The following is a 16,539-nucleotide window of genomic DNA, read 5'->3' on the forward strand; positions in this document are numbered from 1 at the left end:
CCTTCCTTCCTTCCTTCCTTCTTTTCTTTCCCTCCCTGTCTTCCTCCCTACAGACTTTGTTCTTTTCCATGCCTATTCATTCTTTTTTTCTATTATTTGATTCTCCAGCCATTGAGTAAGCACTTGCTATGTGCTAGGCACATAGATGTTAAGTGGTAAGGATTTGAAGATGAGCAAGACTCAGATCCTATCTGCAAGAAATTTGCAAGTATCTTTGCTTCATCTCAACTTTCTCCACCTCTTCTTTCTCTTACCCCTCTCCCCCTTATTTTCATCATCATTGGCACACATAGCAGATGACTGGGGCTACTCTACCAAGACTTCTTAAGAATTTTTCCTTCCAGTGAACACTACCTGCTGAAGGTGGAAAAAACTAGAAGGCAACTATGTCCTAGTCAGAGGAATTCTGACAGAAGAAAGGCAGACCTGAAAGGAAATAGTGCCAAAAAACAAAACAAAACAAAACAAACAAACAAAAAAACATGAGCAAGATGTAGACTGACTGACAGCCAGAGGCTTCCAAATGAGAAAGTGCAAAGCTGGTGAAGGGGAAAATGGTGTTCAGTCCATGATCATTCCCAGGGTGATAGTGATCTGCTTGTAAGTGTCTAAAGGGTGTGTGCACACAGGAAAAGAGGTGATTGGGCCAAGTTCTTCAGATTAATCTACCAAAGAGATAAAGGAAAATAAGGAGGGGAGGAAAGAAAATGATTGATTGCAATTTCTAAGTAGATTTTTTTTTTTTTTTTTTTTTTTTTTAGTAGACATTATATGTCATTTCAGACTTGGGGCCTGCTCATGAAAATCCAGGGGAGATGTCCTTGTTTGAACTACTTTTAGACATTCACTTTGCTTTTAATATCAGTTGAATGACGTAGTTTATTTAAAAAACACAATGCCCAAGGGACCTAGAAAAACTCCTCTGCAGTCATATGGGCTTCAGTGGCAGAACACAACGTGGCTCTTCCCATGTTTTATGCCATTTATTTCACGTGTCCAGAATTTAGTGGAATTGGATTCCATGAGAGGTACGGCCAGACCAAGTGAAATCATGCATGGAAAAGCCCATTCTAAATGATGAAAACTTGAAGTCACTTTAAGATCCTGATATCTGAAATCTTATCCTGTTTAATTATTTTCTTAAAATTGTCTGCTATGAGCATGTATTTGTAAGTAGAAGCTTTACAAAGACTTCTAAAATGAGGGCTAAATGAGATTTCTGCATTTGTAGGTTTTTGCTTTTGAGGATTGGCTTGAACCACTGTGTTCCTGGATGCTTCTTCCAGTGCAAGGCCTCATGAGAATCCAGAAGCTTCTCATCAGCTTCTGTTCCACTGCAGGGGCTGCAGTTCTCAGACGAGAACAGAGTCCAGAAGATATCTATGTATATATACATCGATAGGGTATAATATGTATACATAGTGGGATATATATGTATCTCTCCATGTACACCTACACACACACACACACACACACACAGAGAGAGAGAGAGAGAGAGACAGAGACAGAGAGGAGAGAGGCTGGCCATGGTGGCTCACACCTGTAATCCCATCACTTTGGGAGGCTGAGGCAGATGGATCACCTGAGGTCAGGAATTCGAGACCAGCCTGGCCAACATGGTGAAAACCTGTCTCTACTAAAAGTACAAAAATTAGCTGGGCATGGTGGTGGGTGTCTGTAATCCCAGCTACTCAGGAGGCAGGAGAATCACTTGAACCTGGGAGGTAGACGTTGCAGTGAACCGAGATCGTGCCACTGCACTCTAGCCTAGGCAACAAGAGCGAGACTCCTCCGTCTAGGGAAAAAAAAAAAAAAAAAAAAAAAAAAACGGAGAGAGAGAAAGAGACAGAAGAGATTTATTAAGGAATTGGCTCATGATATCATGGTGGCCAGCAAGTTTGAAACCTGTAGGGCAGGCCAGCAGGCTGGAATCTCAGGCAGGGTTTCCATGTTGAAGTTTTGAGTCAGAATTTCTTCTTTGAGAAACTTGAGTCTTTGCTCTTAAATCCTTCAACTTATTAGATAAGGTCCAATCATAATGAAGGGTAATCTACTTCACTTAAAGTCTATTGATTATAAATGTTAATTATGTCTACCAAATACCTTCACAGCAACATTTAGATTAGTGGTTGACCAAATAATTGGGCACCATAGCTCAGCCACTTTCACAAATGAATGAGCCATCACAGGTGTCAGGAGCCCAGGAGTTTCTGGGGATTTCATCCAGAGCAGAGGGCTGACAGGGTCTGTTTTAGAACTAAAGGCAAACCCATGTTGTGCAGTTGTGGGAGCATACCCTGCCCGATGATGACTTCTTGCCTAAATAATGCCCACTGTCATGGTGGATCAGCCTAGTTAATCCATGGGGCTTGGCCTAAAAGTGGGAGAGATGGAGCATGGGAGCTCCATTTGGCATCTTTGTCTATATTTTTAAAAGGCCCCCCTTCTTCTGAGTGGATTAATCACCAGCCAGGATGTATGACTTGGTGAGCCCTGGACATCATCCCCCTAAAATACCTTAGCCAGGTGTCCTCGTGCAGCGAACAGCCCTCCCAGCTGTACGTGTTGGCCTTATCCAGAGAGAACCAAGCCACATTTCTTAGATGAGAACCTGAGCCTGGATATTGATGAACTTGCTGAATTGTGTATCCTGGGTAATCTTTAATTGGGAATCCTAGATTCTAAAATTAGAGTCTGAGTGGCCTGACTACCCATGCTACATGTACCTTACTCCCTGGGTGAGGGAATCAGAGGAAGTATGCATGGGAAAAAACTGCCTATCCAAAGACACCCTCTCCATACCTGTCAACCCACCAATTTCAGAATTAATTGGATTGTAAAATAAAAATGCCTTCTGAGAGTGTTACCTTATCATATATTTAGCAAGAATGACTTCATTCAGATGATGATGATAACAATTATTTGTAAAACATCTAGTGGTTTCAAATACTCATATTATTTGATCTCCAAAACCACAAGGACTTCATGGCTGTTTAGGGCTTACTTGAGGAAATTTACATTTCATGATTTAATGAAGCACTATTTTTGTAAGCATAATTTTTATTAAGTGAAGCAAACATACAGAAAAGTGCATAAATCATAAGTGTACAGTTCAATGAATCTTCACAAACTGAATATATCTATGTAACCCCCATCCAGATAAAGAAGTAGAATATTTCCAGTACCCCAGAAAACATCATCCTCTAAAAACTTTGATGCTAGACTCTGCCTAAAGAGCCAGTGTCTAAAGAGATAATTCCAAAATCAGGTCTCAAGGTGAAAATGAAAAATTATAGTCAAATCTGTGGATAAGGCCAGGGTCATTAATCTTTGTGAGGCAAGTTAGGAATAAATGAAACAAGTACTAAATATTTCCTTGCCTTTATTGCTTTAAAACCTTCTCTAAACCTTAAATAATGTTTATATCCTTCGACCCAGTGATTTTGTTTTTTGGAGTCTAGTGGAGATTCAGAGATTTCGGTGGGAGACAGAAATTGGATTCAACCTAAGTACCCAGCAACGAGGGCTTGGTTAAATCTGTTTTTCACTGACTGATAGATAAATGGAATATTACACAATTGTTAAAAAATCAGAACCCATGCTTAAATGTTCATGACACAGTGAAAAGTGAAATGGAAAGATATAAGAATTTTACACATATTAGGCAATATGAATTTTATTTTTGTTAAAAATGTCTGGATCGGGCATGGTGGCTCATGCCTGTAATCCCAGCACTTTGGGAGGCCGAGGTGGGCAGAGCACAAGGTCAAGAGATGGAGACCATCCTGGCCAACATGGTGAAACCCCATCTCTACTGAAAGTACAGAAATTAGCCGGGTGTGATGGTGTGTGCCTGTAGTCCCAACTACTCAGGAGGCTGAGACAGGAGAATCACCTGAACCTGGGAGGTGGAGGTTGCAGTGAGCCGAGATGACGCCACTGCACTCCACCCTGGCGACAGAGCGAGACTCTGTCTCAAAAAAAAAAAAAAAAAAGTCTGAAAATATTAGATAGCAATACATGAAACAAATAATGGTGGTCTCTAAGTGTGAAATTAAAGGCAATTATAATTTTATTTTCATGCTATTTGTTTTACTTACTGTTTATAACTTTAGAATTTTTAAATGAGTTAAATGAGTTTGTTACTTTAATAATAAAATATTCAGAACTTCTTTATAAAACCATATTTACCTTTGATGTATGTTCACTTATTAAATAACTCTGTTTTGTCAAAAACAAATAAAAGGCAAACAATCATCCTTATTTTCTTATCAGGAAGAGGCACAGCAATAATCTATTTTCCCAAATTCCACACCCTTGGCTGATGCTTTCAGCCTCACTTAAATTATTGCCTAGTTCTTTTGATTGCTACACAAACCTTTGAAAATAAACCCGAACAGCAAATGACATGGAGATAAACCAATGCCAGGTATTCTTGTTATCTTTGCCATTCCAAAATGCCTTAGGCACCATGAAGAAAGTATTCACTTACCTGCAGGATGGGTTTCAAAGGATGTGGGCTTCTGTTTTCTAATTTCTAATTGTTTCCACTTCTTCAAAAATTGATCATCCTTACATCATATGCTTGGTAATTTTCAATCAGAACATTCCATTTCTTAATTATTTTTGTTAAATAGGAGAAAGAGTTAAATTTTTTCTTTTTCCTTTGCACTTGAAATCCATACCTAGTATATAGCCAGTGCATGCTGAGGTGTATTTGTTCACCTGTTCAAGTGTGGTGGGTGGGAAGGTCATGGACTTGGAGCTGGGTTTTGCAACTTTGCAATCTTGAGAAAGAGAGCCAACTTCTTCATGCCTTTGTCTCTAGGAAATAAAAGCCCAGAGACGAGACGATTTTTAAGAGTTGAACTGAGCTGCAAGCATGTGGATCATGTAAGTGTTAACAGAGGCAGACAGAGAAGAGAGACCTGCCATGAAGTGCTATGGTGGGAGGTGTGTCAGCTCGGGGGTGGAGGAGTCCCAGGTGGCCCCAGGAGAAGAGGCCTCTGAACAAAGAAGACAATGCTTGGATTATGGTGGAGGGGACATAGAAGGTGAGTGTTTTCTTCTTATAATTCTAGAATGGTAGGCCTCCAAGAGTCCTCAGCGATCTTCCAACCCAACAAACTCATTTGAAATATGGGAAAATGGAGTATACAACAAGTTAGAGACTTGACCAGGAAAAAGGATCCAGTTAGCAACAGAGGTGGGATTTGAACAGGTTTTCCATTTCCAACCTAGCCATTCTTTCTCCTGTCTCTATTCCAAATTGAATGACTCTCCAAGGGTACCAGTGGGAAGTAAGCTTCTTTTCCCCAAACCAGACACTTTTTCAGGTGGTACAGCCTTTCCTTAAGAGCTGTAGCTCACGAGCCAGTTTCAGATGCCAGTGGTAGCTGCTTACTCCTTGGGGTCTCCTAGGCCAGTCCCATAGTTTATTACACAGCCAGGCCAAGAGTTGGAGAGACTAGTTGCTGAGAAATATAAGATTTGAGGGATAGTTTGTGGTTTAGATTTCCCTCGAAGCAGAATCTGAAATGAGGAATTGAGGGAAAGTCGTTTATTTGGTAGGTGATCCTAGGAAACACCACCTGGAAAGTGAGACAGGGAAGGGGAGGGAGGAAACCAATAAATGATGTGTTATCAAACCAGTCACCACCATGGGCAACTGGACCTCGGTTCTGCTAGGGAATTTAAGGAGACCATGTAGAACAGATACCTTAGAGCAGGGTTTCACAAACTTGGCACTGTTGATATCTGGGGCTGGATAATTCTTGGTTTAGGGGATTGTCCTTTGTGCTGTCAGATGGTTAGTAGCATCTGGAACCGTACCCATTAGATGCAAGTCGCATGTCCTCCCCACCCCTCCTCCCACCTGTTGTGACAACCTAAAAGGTCTCTGAACATTGTCAAATGTCCCCTGGGGGAATCATTTGTGAAGGACTGAGAAACCACTGCCTTAGAGTTATCCCATTTAAGGGACAAGGATGCTGGGGCATATTTATCCTCTGACTCCCTGTCTGCCACTGGTAGCAGGCTATTTCTTGGGGGCACTGACCCTCTGGAATTCATTGACCAGGCATGCTATCTTCATCAGAAGAAAAGTATTCAGGTCAAGATTTTCAGGAAAACAGTTCTTGGCATTTAGAGGACAGTTCTGAATGTATATGAGTGGGGCAGAGAAAACACCTAAGATTGTAGTCATTTGGGGATCTGCTTTATCATTCATTGATTTAGCCATCATTTCTTCACCATTCTACAAATGTTTATTAAGGACCTACTGTGTGCTAGGTGCCAGGCACAACATAGGAGATTCAATGTCCAATGATGAGCAAAAAGTGGATACAGCTCCTGCCTTTATGCCTTTTGAAGTAATAGTCTAGAGGAGCAATGAACATTAATCAAGTAACAGAAATGAATTTTTAAATCATATAGTGATAATGCTATGATAAGCTACAAAGTACTGAAATAAGTCATAATACATTGGCTATTCTTCCAACACCCTGTCTTCAGGGCATTGGGAATTGTCATTCCCTCTATCAGGAAAATTTTTCTTACAGGTAGCAGAGCTTGGTTTTTCTCTGTATTTAGGGTGTAGTTACATGGTCCCCTCTTCAGAGGAGCTTCAGAGACCACTTAACTTTGACCACTTTATCTAAAATAGTGCTTGGCCCTTTCACCCTTTACTTTGTTCATTTCCTGTTCATAGCACCTGTCATACCTGACAGAGGTATTTTTATTGTTTATTTTTTGTCCCTCCCTGGCATGTCAATTGTCTCATCGCCTTTATGTTCCTACCAACTAGGTCAATGCCTGGAACTTAGTAGGTATTCAATAAATACTTGATGTATGAGTAATCGAGAGAGATTGACCTGGTGAGGTCAGGGAAAACTTTCTTAAGGCAATAGCAATAAACCAAGATCTAAAGACAGAAGGAATTACCTGGATGAAGGGGTTAAGGAAAAGCATTCTAGATAGCAGGAATAGCATGTGGAATGGCTCTGTGGATAGGAAGAAGCATAGAGATCCTAAATAACTAAAAGCAGGTCTGTGTACATGGAACAGAGAGAGCCTGGAGCCATTAGTTAGGATTTTAAGCTTCAGAGTAAAAACAACAGAAAGCCATTGATATGTTTTAAGCAATGGAAAGTTGTACATGGGAAGGTAGAAGAAGAGTGGAAAACACAACCAGATTTTTGTTTTAAAAAGATCATCTGGTTTCAGGGTCTGAAATGCTGGAAGGAGCCAAGAACAGACGCCATCTTGGTGATGTGTTTCATCTTCAGGACCTGAGACCCATCTGGTCAAATATTTGTGTATATATGGAAAATTTTAGGTCATTTGTTAAAAGGAGCTCATGAATATATGTCCTTGACTTCCCAGGGATGGAAAGAACTATTTTCTCCCCCAAAGAACTTCCAAATAGTGCTTCTAGCCTATGCTCCTCATCAGTGTCCATGTCTCTTGGATGTCTCTAGTTTTGGTTGAGGAATGAGGAACTGTGGTTGTCTCCTTTTATTGGCTGATTCGTCTGCTGAGCTCCTAATTTCTTAGCTAATATAGGGAAACCAACCCTTATCCTAGATCCTGGGCTTTTGTGGAGGACTGTCTTACTGTTCACAAATACTTTGCCTCTTCCATGGGAAGATAATCTATCCCTGCCTGTTGAAATTGGGCATGCGCAATGACTTGCTTGGTTGTCTAATAAAATGTGAGCAGAAAGGATATGTGTCACTTCTGAGCCAAAAGTTTTCAGAGCCTTGCATGGTTGGCCATGTTTTCTCTTGCCTTTGTAGGCATGCAATAAATGTTTGTCGAAAAAAGATGAATAAAAGGAAAGAGCCCCAGTTAGGAGCTGGGTTAGCTAAGGCCTATTCCCAGAGTTTCCACTAACTAGCTGTGGCATAATCATTTTGCTACTCTACTGGCCATAAATGGTTCTCTGTTATTTTGAAATGGAGTCTCCCTCTGTCACCCAGGCTGGAGTGCAGTGGCACAGTCTCTGCTCACTGCAACCTCCACCTCTCAGGTTCAAGCGATTCTCCTGCCTCAGCCTCCCAAGTAGCTGGGATTACGGGCACACACCACCATACCTGGCTAATTTTTATATTTTTAGTAGAGACCCTGTTTCACCAAATTGGCCAGGCTGGTCTGGAATTCCTGACCTCAAGTGATCTGCCAGCCTTGGGCTCCCAAAGTGCATAAATGGTTCTTAAGATTTCTTTGCTTTTTTGAAACGGGGGAGGGTCTTGCTATGTTGCCCAGGCTAGTCTTGAACTGTCGGGTTCAGGCGATACTCCTGTCTCAGCTTTGGAGTAGCTGGGGTTACAGACGTGAGCCACCATGCCCAGCTCAGGATTCTTTCATTTCTAAAACCCTGTGCAGATATTGCAAAAGTAAAGTGATGATTTTTGGATGCTTATTGGAAGTCTTGTTCATGCTGGTGAATGGGGAAAAGACTTGGGTGGGAGTAGGGAGCACTGATTGGCAAGTTATTTTGTGTTTTTAAAACAGAAATCGCTCTTCTGGGTGGTGTACTATTCCCAGATTTTCTCTGGAACCTGTGTTCCATCACCTTTCTCAGACTCCCCCCACACTCCCCCTCAGGACATCAGAGGAAGGGCCCCCGAATTCATTCTTGCAGCAAAGAGCCTCAAGACTCTCCTCAGACCAGGAAATGAGGGACCTGTTCCTACAAATTGCTGTCAAAATGTATTCTTAATATGTGTTTTGGTGACCTCAGTCCCTGGAGGCTCCTCCTGGGGGCGATAGAATGCCTTCAGAGGGGGAACTGACAGCTCTGTGTTGTGTCTGGGCTCCTGGGAGGCCATCGCTGTCTCCATTGGAGCCAGATGTTTTCCCCGTCCTTAACCTGCTGTGGTTTCTTAGCTCAACGTCTCCAGTGCGACTCTTCCACACACCCAGCGCCATCTTGTAGACGCGCTGATGTTTCCGGACCGCGGGCGCCCAGCCTGGAAGAGCGCTCCACGCTGAAGTGGAAGGAAACTTCACACTTAATTCATCAAGTTCAAACTGAGCTGTGGTGAAAGGAATGGGGCGGAGTGAAAGGAACACCCACATGCCCCAGAAGACCCCAGGGCATCGCTGCCTTTCAGCTTCTTTTGCGCTTTGTGCAGCTCGTGTCACATTCCAAGGACGCTCAGCTCTGCGCACATGCACAGAGGGCCGTGTCTGTCCCGGGGCGTGTTACCTAAAACCACGAGCTGACCTCCAGGTCAGGAACTCTTGAGTATTTAATCTCTCTGCCGTTCATGGCTACCTGGGTGGCCTCTGAAATATTACTTAATATCTCTGGGTTCTGATTTCCTCAGTTGTGTGGTACCCAGTGACCTCATGATGACATTACACTACCTACGAAAAATGGCGCTATCTGAATGTTTAGTCTTTACCTAGAAGTATGAGCAGGGGTTTCTTGCCTGGGAATGATCCTGTGAAGCTGGGGTCACATTTTATCTTCTCAATTAGGGCACGGATTAGTACCACAGAAGGTCATTCGTCAAGAAAAAGGAAAGCTTCTCTCTCTCCAAAAATGAAAATAGTGAAACTTACATTTCTCACTTTTCCCTGATTGCTCAGAACTAAATATAAAATTTAATTGGCAAGTATGTTAGCACTTATTTTTAACATATTTTCTTTTGGTCACAATTTTTAATTTTATTAACCTTACTGATTTGACAGTCAGGGTCAAATCTAAATAAATAATAAATATTATTTATTATACAATAAATAAATTTCTGCATAGCTTGAAGGAACCTTGTGGATTGTGAAATCCAACTATGTAGTTTACAGATTAAGCAGTTAAGGTCTGCAGAGAAGGGACTGGACTAAGTGTCATCAGCTTATTAGTTCCAAAGCTGGGTGGGAAAAGCAGTTCTTCCTTCTGATTCTTAGACAAATAATTCATTCCTCCATTCCATAATGACCATTCTTAGAACGTGATCTTACCTGTAACAATAGGGACAAAGCAAAACCATTGTCTTTGAGTTTCAGGAACAGACTTTTTAGAATTAAATAGTTTCAGGTACACGTCATAGGGAATTCAGTTGATTTGTCCTGGTTAGAAAACACTTAGGTCACACCTATGCTTGTGACTCTAGGTTATGGGTTCTTCTGGAGTCTTCTGAACCTGCCGGGCATTTCTGACTGGATGAAAATTAGCAAAAGTCCATGTTCAACCTGATGAAAATTAGCAGCAGTTCATCTTAATTTAATTGCCACAGCATGCAGCTATGAGAGTACATATATTTTCATTCATGTATTTGAAATATTTATGGATTGTCTGTTATATGACTAGTACTAGGGGTTCAATAAATTTACCCATATAATGTGTTTGTGTTAAATATTTATTATTAATATGGGTAAATGTAATATGTTTATATAGGTAAATGTAATCTATTTGGTATGTAGATACACAAATTTAGAATGTATAACAGATTTGTTTTTGTATAGACATATATTTTGGAGGCATTCTGTTGTCTGGCTTCTTTATATTCCCATATGTGCTCAATTTCCATATTCCCTTTCCTGATTCATTGTTTTCTTCTAGTATTAAAGTAGAATAAAGGCAACCATGTATTGTGGAGCAGGGTGTACACAGCGCAATTTTCAAGGACTCATTTCTACCTCTGCAGCCATGCACAGCAGCCTTGCAGTTCAAATCACGAAGCTACCACTCATCTGATGGCATCTTGCTGTCCTAATCTGAAAGGGTAGCTTTAGGCAAAATGAACCATCTTTTGAGGGCTGAACTTGCAAATATGTGTGTGTGTGTGTATGTATACACATATATGTGTGTGTATATATATACCAATTGGATCAAAAATATGAATCAAACTAATTGGTAATTTTTTCTTCTAGAATTAGGCAAAATGACAAGACTGAATCCTCAGGAAAGATACTTAATTCTCCTTATTGGTGTTGCCTCTGAGGACATGCTGTGATGTGATGGTGTAAGAATAGCGATGTTATGTTGAAATTCTTTCAGTTCTCACTGATATGAAAATAGTTCTAAATGTATTACAAGTTTTGAACTCTAGTAGATTGAAATATATCAAGACCACAGGGTAATTAACTTCTCTATAGTTTGGAAAATTAATTGGAGAAGACACTAAGAATTTTGCAGATAATCTCTCTTAAAGTAATATTGTAAATATTTAAGTATGGTTAGCATTCTTAAGTATGGTTAACCATACTTAAGTGTGGTTAACATAACAGTAATACATATATTTATATATCATCCTATCTCCAAGGAGCTCTTAGTAATTTACAAATTGTTTTTAAATATGGTTATAGCTCGCAGATTCTCTAGAAAGCAAGCAGGAACAAGTTCTATGAATACTACTTAAATCAAGGAGTTTGAAATTCTTTGAGTGGCAAATCCAGACTCATCCAGTGTGTCAGCATCTGAGTTAGACACTCTTGGCACGCATGTCCTTCCTGTTTTGTGGTTTTCAGTGGGAGCCTAGACTCCTATTTGATCAATCTCTTCTTTCTAGCTTGCTTCCAAAACACCACCACACCACACTCCACTACACGAAGTTCCAGGCAATGTGGAATCTGTGCTGTTTTAGTGAGAGATTGAGACCTCTTTCTGTGCTCCCAGGAAATTTTGCCAAAATTGCAAATACACAGTTCCAGGTGAATCTTTTTACAATATTTTGTGGTTAGCAAAGAATAATGTTTCACTGGATTTTTGAATTTTACCAATGAAGGGAGGTGATGGGGTGCAGTGGATTAGACACTTGCCTGTAATTCAGGAACCTGGGTTCTAGTCTTCAGCCCTGAGGCACTTATCTAAGTTTTGCCTGGGAGCTGAGTTGGGAACATGAGGACCTTCCTCAGGAGATGGGGCCTCAGGAAATGACCCTGGCTTATAAGGGAAGGTGTAACTGAGTCCTTTATTGCCAGATCCTTTCTATAAAAACACAGTTTTTCTCTCTTCTCCTGTTACTATCACAGACTTTTAGACATTTGAAATACAAGGACAGACCTAGTAATAATTGCTGCCATTCTTGAGATCTTTACTTGTGTGCAGTCATTACTCCCTTTCATCTTACAATCTAGGTTTTAACTGTGTGACCTTGGGCAAATTATATAACCACTCTGGTTCTCAGTTTTATCAAATATCAAAAAGGAGGGATTTGACTAGATATAGTGGTTTTCAAATTGGGCCCTGTGAATCTCTAAGGATCAGGGGAGAACCCTTAGGAATTACTGAGTGCGTCAAAGAAACAGCTACATAGGCAGGTCTCCTTAAGCTAGCAATCCCTTCCCTTACTCTCAATCACAGAAGCTTTGCTTTTTATCTGTGTCAAATAGTGGAGTTATTTGAAAAAAAAGCTTCTCATGCTAAAAAAGTTTAGCTTTACTTCTGTCAAGATGGTATAAAAAGAGATTAGATTTATCCTTCTACCTAAAACAAACACATAATATATAAAATACAGTCGTGAGCCACATAATGACATTTCAGTCAATGATGGACCACATATATGACGGTGGACTCATAGAATATAATAGAGCTGAAAAATTCCGATGACCTGGTGACATCGTTCATAATGTCATAGTACAGTGTATTACTCACAGGTTTGTGTTGATGCTAATGTAAACAAACTTACTGCACTACCAGTTGCATAAAAGTCTAGCACATAAAGTTATGTAGAATACATAATACTTGATAATAAACTATGTTACTGGTTTATTGTATTATACTCATTAACTGTAAAACAGCTGGTCCTTTAGAAGGTGTTCCAGAAAAAGGCATTGTTACCATAGGAGATGACAGTTCCATGCATGTTAATTGTCCTTGAAGACTTTCTAGTGGGACAAGATGTGGAGTTTGAAGACTGTTATATTGATAATCCTGACCCTGTGTAGGCCTAGGCTAATGTGTGTTTGTGTCTTAGTTTTTAATAAAAAATTTAAAAAGTAAAAGCAATACCAAAATTTTAAAGTAAATAAAGCTTATAAAATAAGAATATAAAGAAAGAAAATATTTTAGTATAGCTATACAACGTTTGTGGTTTTTTGTTTTTTTTTTTTTTTGAGATGGAATTTCACTCTTATCACCCAGGCTGGAGTGCAATGGCACGATCTCGGCTCACTGCAACCTCTGCCTCCCAGGTTTAAGTGATTCTCCTGCCTCAGCCTCCCGAGTAGCTGGGATTGCAGGCATGTGCCACCATGCCTGGCTAATTTTGTATTTTTAGTGGAGACAGGATTTCTCCATGTTGGTCAGGCTGGTCTTAAACTCCTGAACTCAGCTGATCCACCCACCTCAACCTCCCAAAGTGCTGGGATTACAGGCATGAGCCACCATGCCTGGCACAATGTTTGTGTTTTAAGCTACATGTTAATACAAAAGAAGTTAAAAAAATTTAAAAGTTTATGAAATAAAGTTACAACAAGCCAAGGTTAATTTATTATTAAAAATGAAAACTATTTAAAAAAATAAACTTAGTGTAGCCTCAGTGCACAGTGTTTCTAAAGTCGATGGTAGTGTACAGTAGTGTCTGAGGCCTTCACGTTTACTCACCACTCACTGACTAAACCAGAGAAACTTCTTGTCATGCAATTTCCATTCATGGTAAGTGTCCTAACAGGTTTGCCCTTTTTTATCTTTATAAAGTGTTTTTATAGTACCTTTTCTATGTTAGATATGTTTAGATACATAAATACTTACCATTGTGTTACAATTGCCTGAAGTCTTTAGTACGGTGACATACTGTACAGGTTTGTAGCCTAGGAGCAATAGGTTATACCACATAGACTAGGTATGTAGTAGGTTATATTGTCTAGGTTTGTGTAAGTACACTATGATGTTTACACAACGATGAAGTCACCTGATGGCTCATTTCTCAGAAGGTATTTCCATTATCATTAAGCACTCATGACTGTAACAGTTTTCAAGACAGTGGACATTAGCCCATGCATATGAGGAAATGAACAGAGGCTAGGGAAATAACCACCCAAAAGAGTTAGAAAGAATGACAGCTGGTACTCACACTGGGCCTGGAATAGTGCCTCTTCCCACCAGTCAGACTGGAAAACCTTACAATTCATGAAGCATTGGGTAGATTACTTAGAAAAGTCTTGTCTCAGTGGAGGGAAATAGCCCTAGGCTAAACACTGCTCTAGTCCTGCCTAACAAGACTTGAAAGCAAGAACAAAAAGGACCAAATTGTTTCTTTGTAGTTTAACTGTATCTCAGAATAAAGCTTAAAATATTTATAGGAATACAAAAATGTCCAGTAACAAACATGGTGCAGTTTATAATGACTACAATCCAATAAAAAATTACCAGGCTTGCAAAAAAGCAGGAAAATATAACCCACAATGAGGAAAAAAAATTAAAGTCAACCTATAATTTATACAGATGTTAGAATTGGTAAACAAGGACATTCATTATAATTATATTCCACATGTTTAAAAAATAAAGTAGAGACATGGAAGATATTAAAAAGAGAAAAAAAAGTTCACATCAAACTGCTAGAGGTGAAAGCTATAATGTCAAAGGTGAAAAATATGTTACATGAGATTAATGGCAATTAGACATTGCAGAAGAAAAGATTAGTGAATTTGAAGACATAGCAATAGAAACTACCAAAAGTGAAACACACAGAGAAAAAAGAATTTTAAAAAATAAGCAGAGGATCAGTGAGCTGTGGGACAACTTGGAGGCCTCATATGTATGAAATTGGAGTATTATTAGAAGAGAAAAGAGAGAAGAACAGAAAGTATTTGAAGAAATAATGGCTGAAAATTTTCCATATTTGATACAGACTGTAAACCCACATGTATTAGTTTCCTGTTGTTGCTATACCAAAAATGTAGTGACTTAAAACAACACAAATTCATTATCATATAGTTCTGAAGTTCAGAAGGCTGATATGGTTCTTACAAGCTAGTCAGCATGTAAGTTCAGCATAGCTACATTCCTTTTATAGGCTCTAGAGGAGAATCTGTCCTTTGCCTATCCTAGCCTTTCAAGGCTGCGTGCCATCCTTGGCTTGTGTCTGCATCGCTCTAATTTCTTTTTCTACTGTCACATCTCCTTTTCAGACTCTGACCTCTTGCCTCCCTCTTAGAAGGACCCTTGTGATTACACTGGTTTCACTAGATAAGGCTGGATACTCTTCCCATCTCAAGATCCTTAACCTAATCACACCCACAAAACTCCCTTTTGTGATGTATGGTAATGTATTCTTAGATATTATGGGTTGAAATGTGCCTCACAAAAGGATATGTTGAAGCCCTAACCTGTGGCCCTTGTGAATGTGACCTTATTTAGAAATAGGGTCTTTGCAGATATAACTAACGTAAATTAAGATGAGGCCAACCTGGAGTAAAGTGAATCCTTAATCCAATATGACTGGTGTCCTTATGAGAGAGAAGGGAAACACAAAGAGAGGAGAATACCATGTGAAAACACAGACACAGACAGGAAGATGGCAATGTGGCAGAGGTTGGAGTTATGCTGCCAAAGTCAAGGAATACCAAGTGCCACCAGAAGCTGGACGAGGCAAGGAAGGATCATACCCTAGAGGTTTCAGCGGGAGCCTAGCCCCACCAGCACCCTTGATGTTGGTAGTTCTAGCCTCCAGAACTACGAGAGTATAAATTTGAAAAAAAATTACACAAAGGCACATCAGAATTACATTGTCAAAAATCATCAATAAAGAGAAAAATCATAAGAGCAGCCAGAGAAAAGAGGCCTAAATACAGAGGAACAAAGAAGAATAACAGCTGATTTCTCGTCAGTAACAATGCAAGTGAGAAGACAGTGGAACATCTTTAAAGTACTGAAAAAAAAGCTGTCAACCTTGAATTCTATACCTAGTAAAAATGCCCTTTGAAAATTGTTGGGAATTGTCCTCCAAAATCTGGCCATAAACTGTTCCCAAAACTGGCCATAAACAAAATCTCTGCAGCACTGTGACATGTTCATGGTGGCCATGATGCCCATGCTGGAAGGTTGTGGGTTTACCAGAATGAGGGCAAGGAACACCTGGCCCACCTAGGGCAGAAAATCGCTTAAAGGTGTTCTTAAACCACAAACAATAGCATGAGCAATCTGTGCCTTAATGACATGCTCCTGCTGCAGATAACTAGCCAAACCCATCCCTTTATTTTGGCCCATCCCTTTGTTTACCATAAGGAATACTTTTAGTTAATCTATAATCTATAGAAACAATGCTTATCACTGGCTTGCTGTCAGTAAATATGTGGGTAAATCTGTGTTCAAGGCTCTCAACTCTGAAGGCTGTGAGACCCCTGATTTTCCACTCCACACCTCTATATTTCTGTGTGTGTGTCTTTAATTCCTCTAGCACTGCTGGGTTAGGGTCTCCCCGACTGAGCTGGTCTCAGCAGAAAATAAAAACAAATAGACATCTTCAGATGGAAGCTGAAAGCATTCATTACCAGCAGAACTTCACAACAAGAAATGTTAAAGTCCTTCAGATGGAAAGTGATACCAGATGGATCTACACCTGGGAGTGAAGAGCACCAGTGGTAATTACA

Source organism: Mandrillus leucophaeus, unplaced genomic scaffold (assembly GCF_000951045.1).
Source record: "Mandrillus leucophaeus isolate KB7577 unplaced genomic scaffold, Mleu.le_1.0 Scaffold119, whole genome shotgun sequence".
NCBI classification, from domain to species: domain Eukaryota; kingdom Metazoa; phylum Chordata; class Mammalia; order Primates; family Cercopithecidae; genus Mandrillus; species Mandrillus leucophaeus.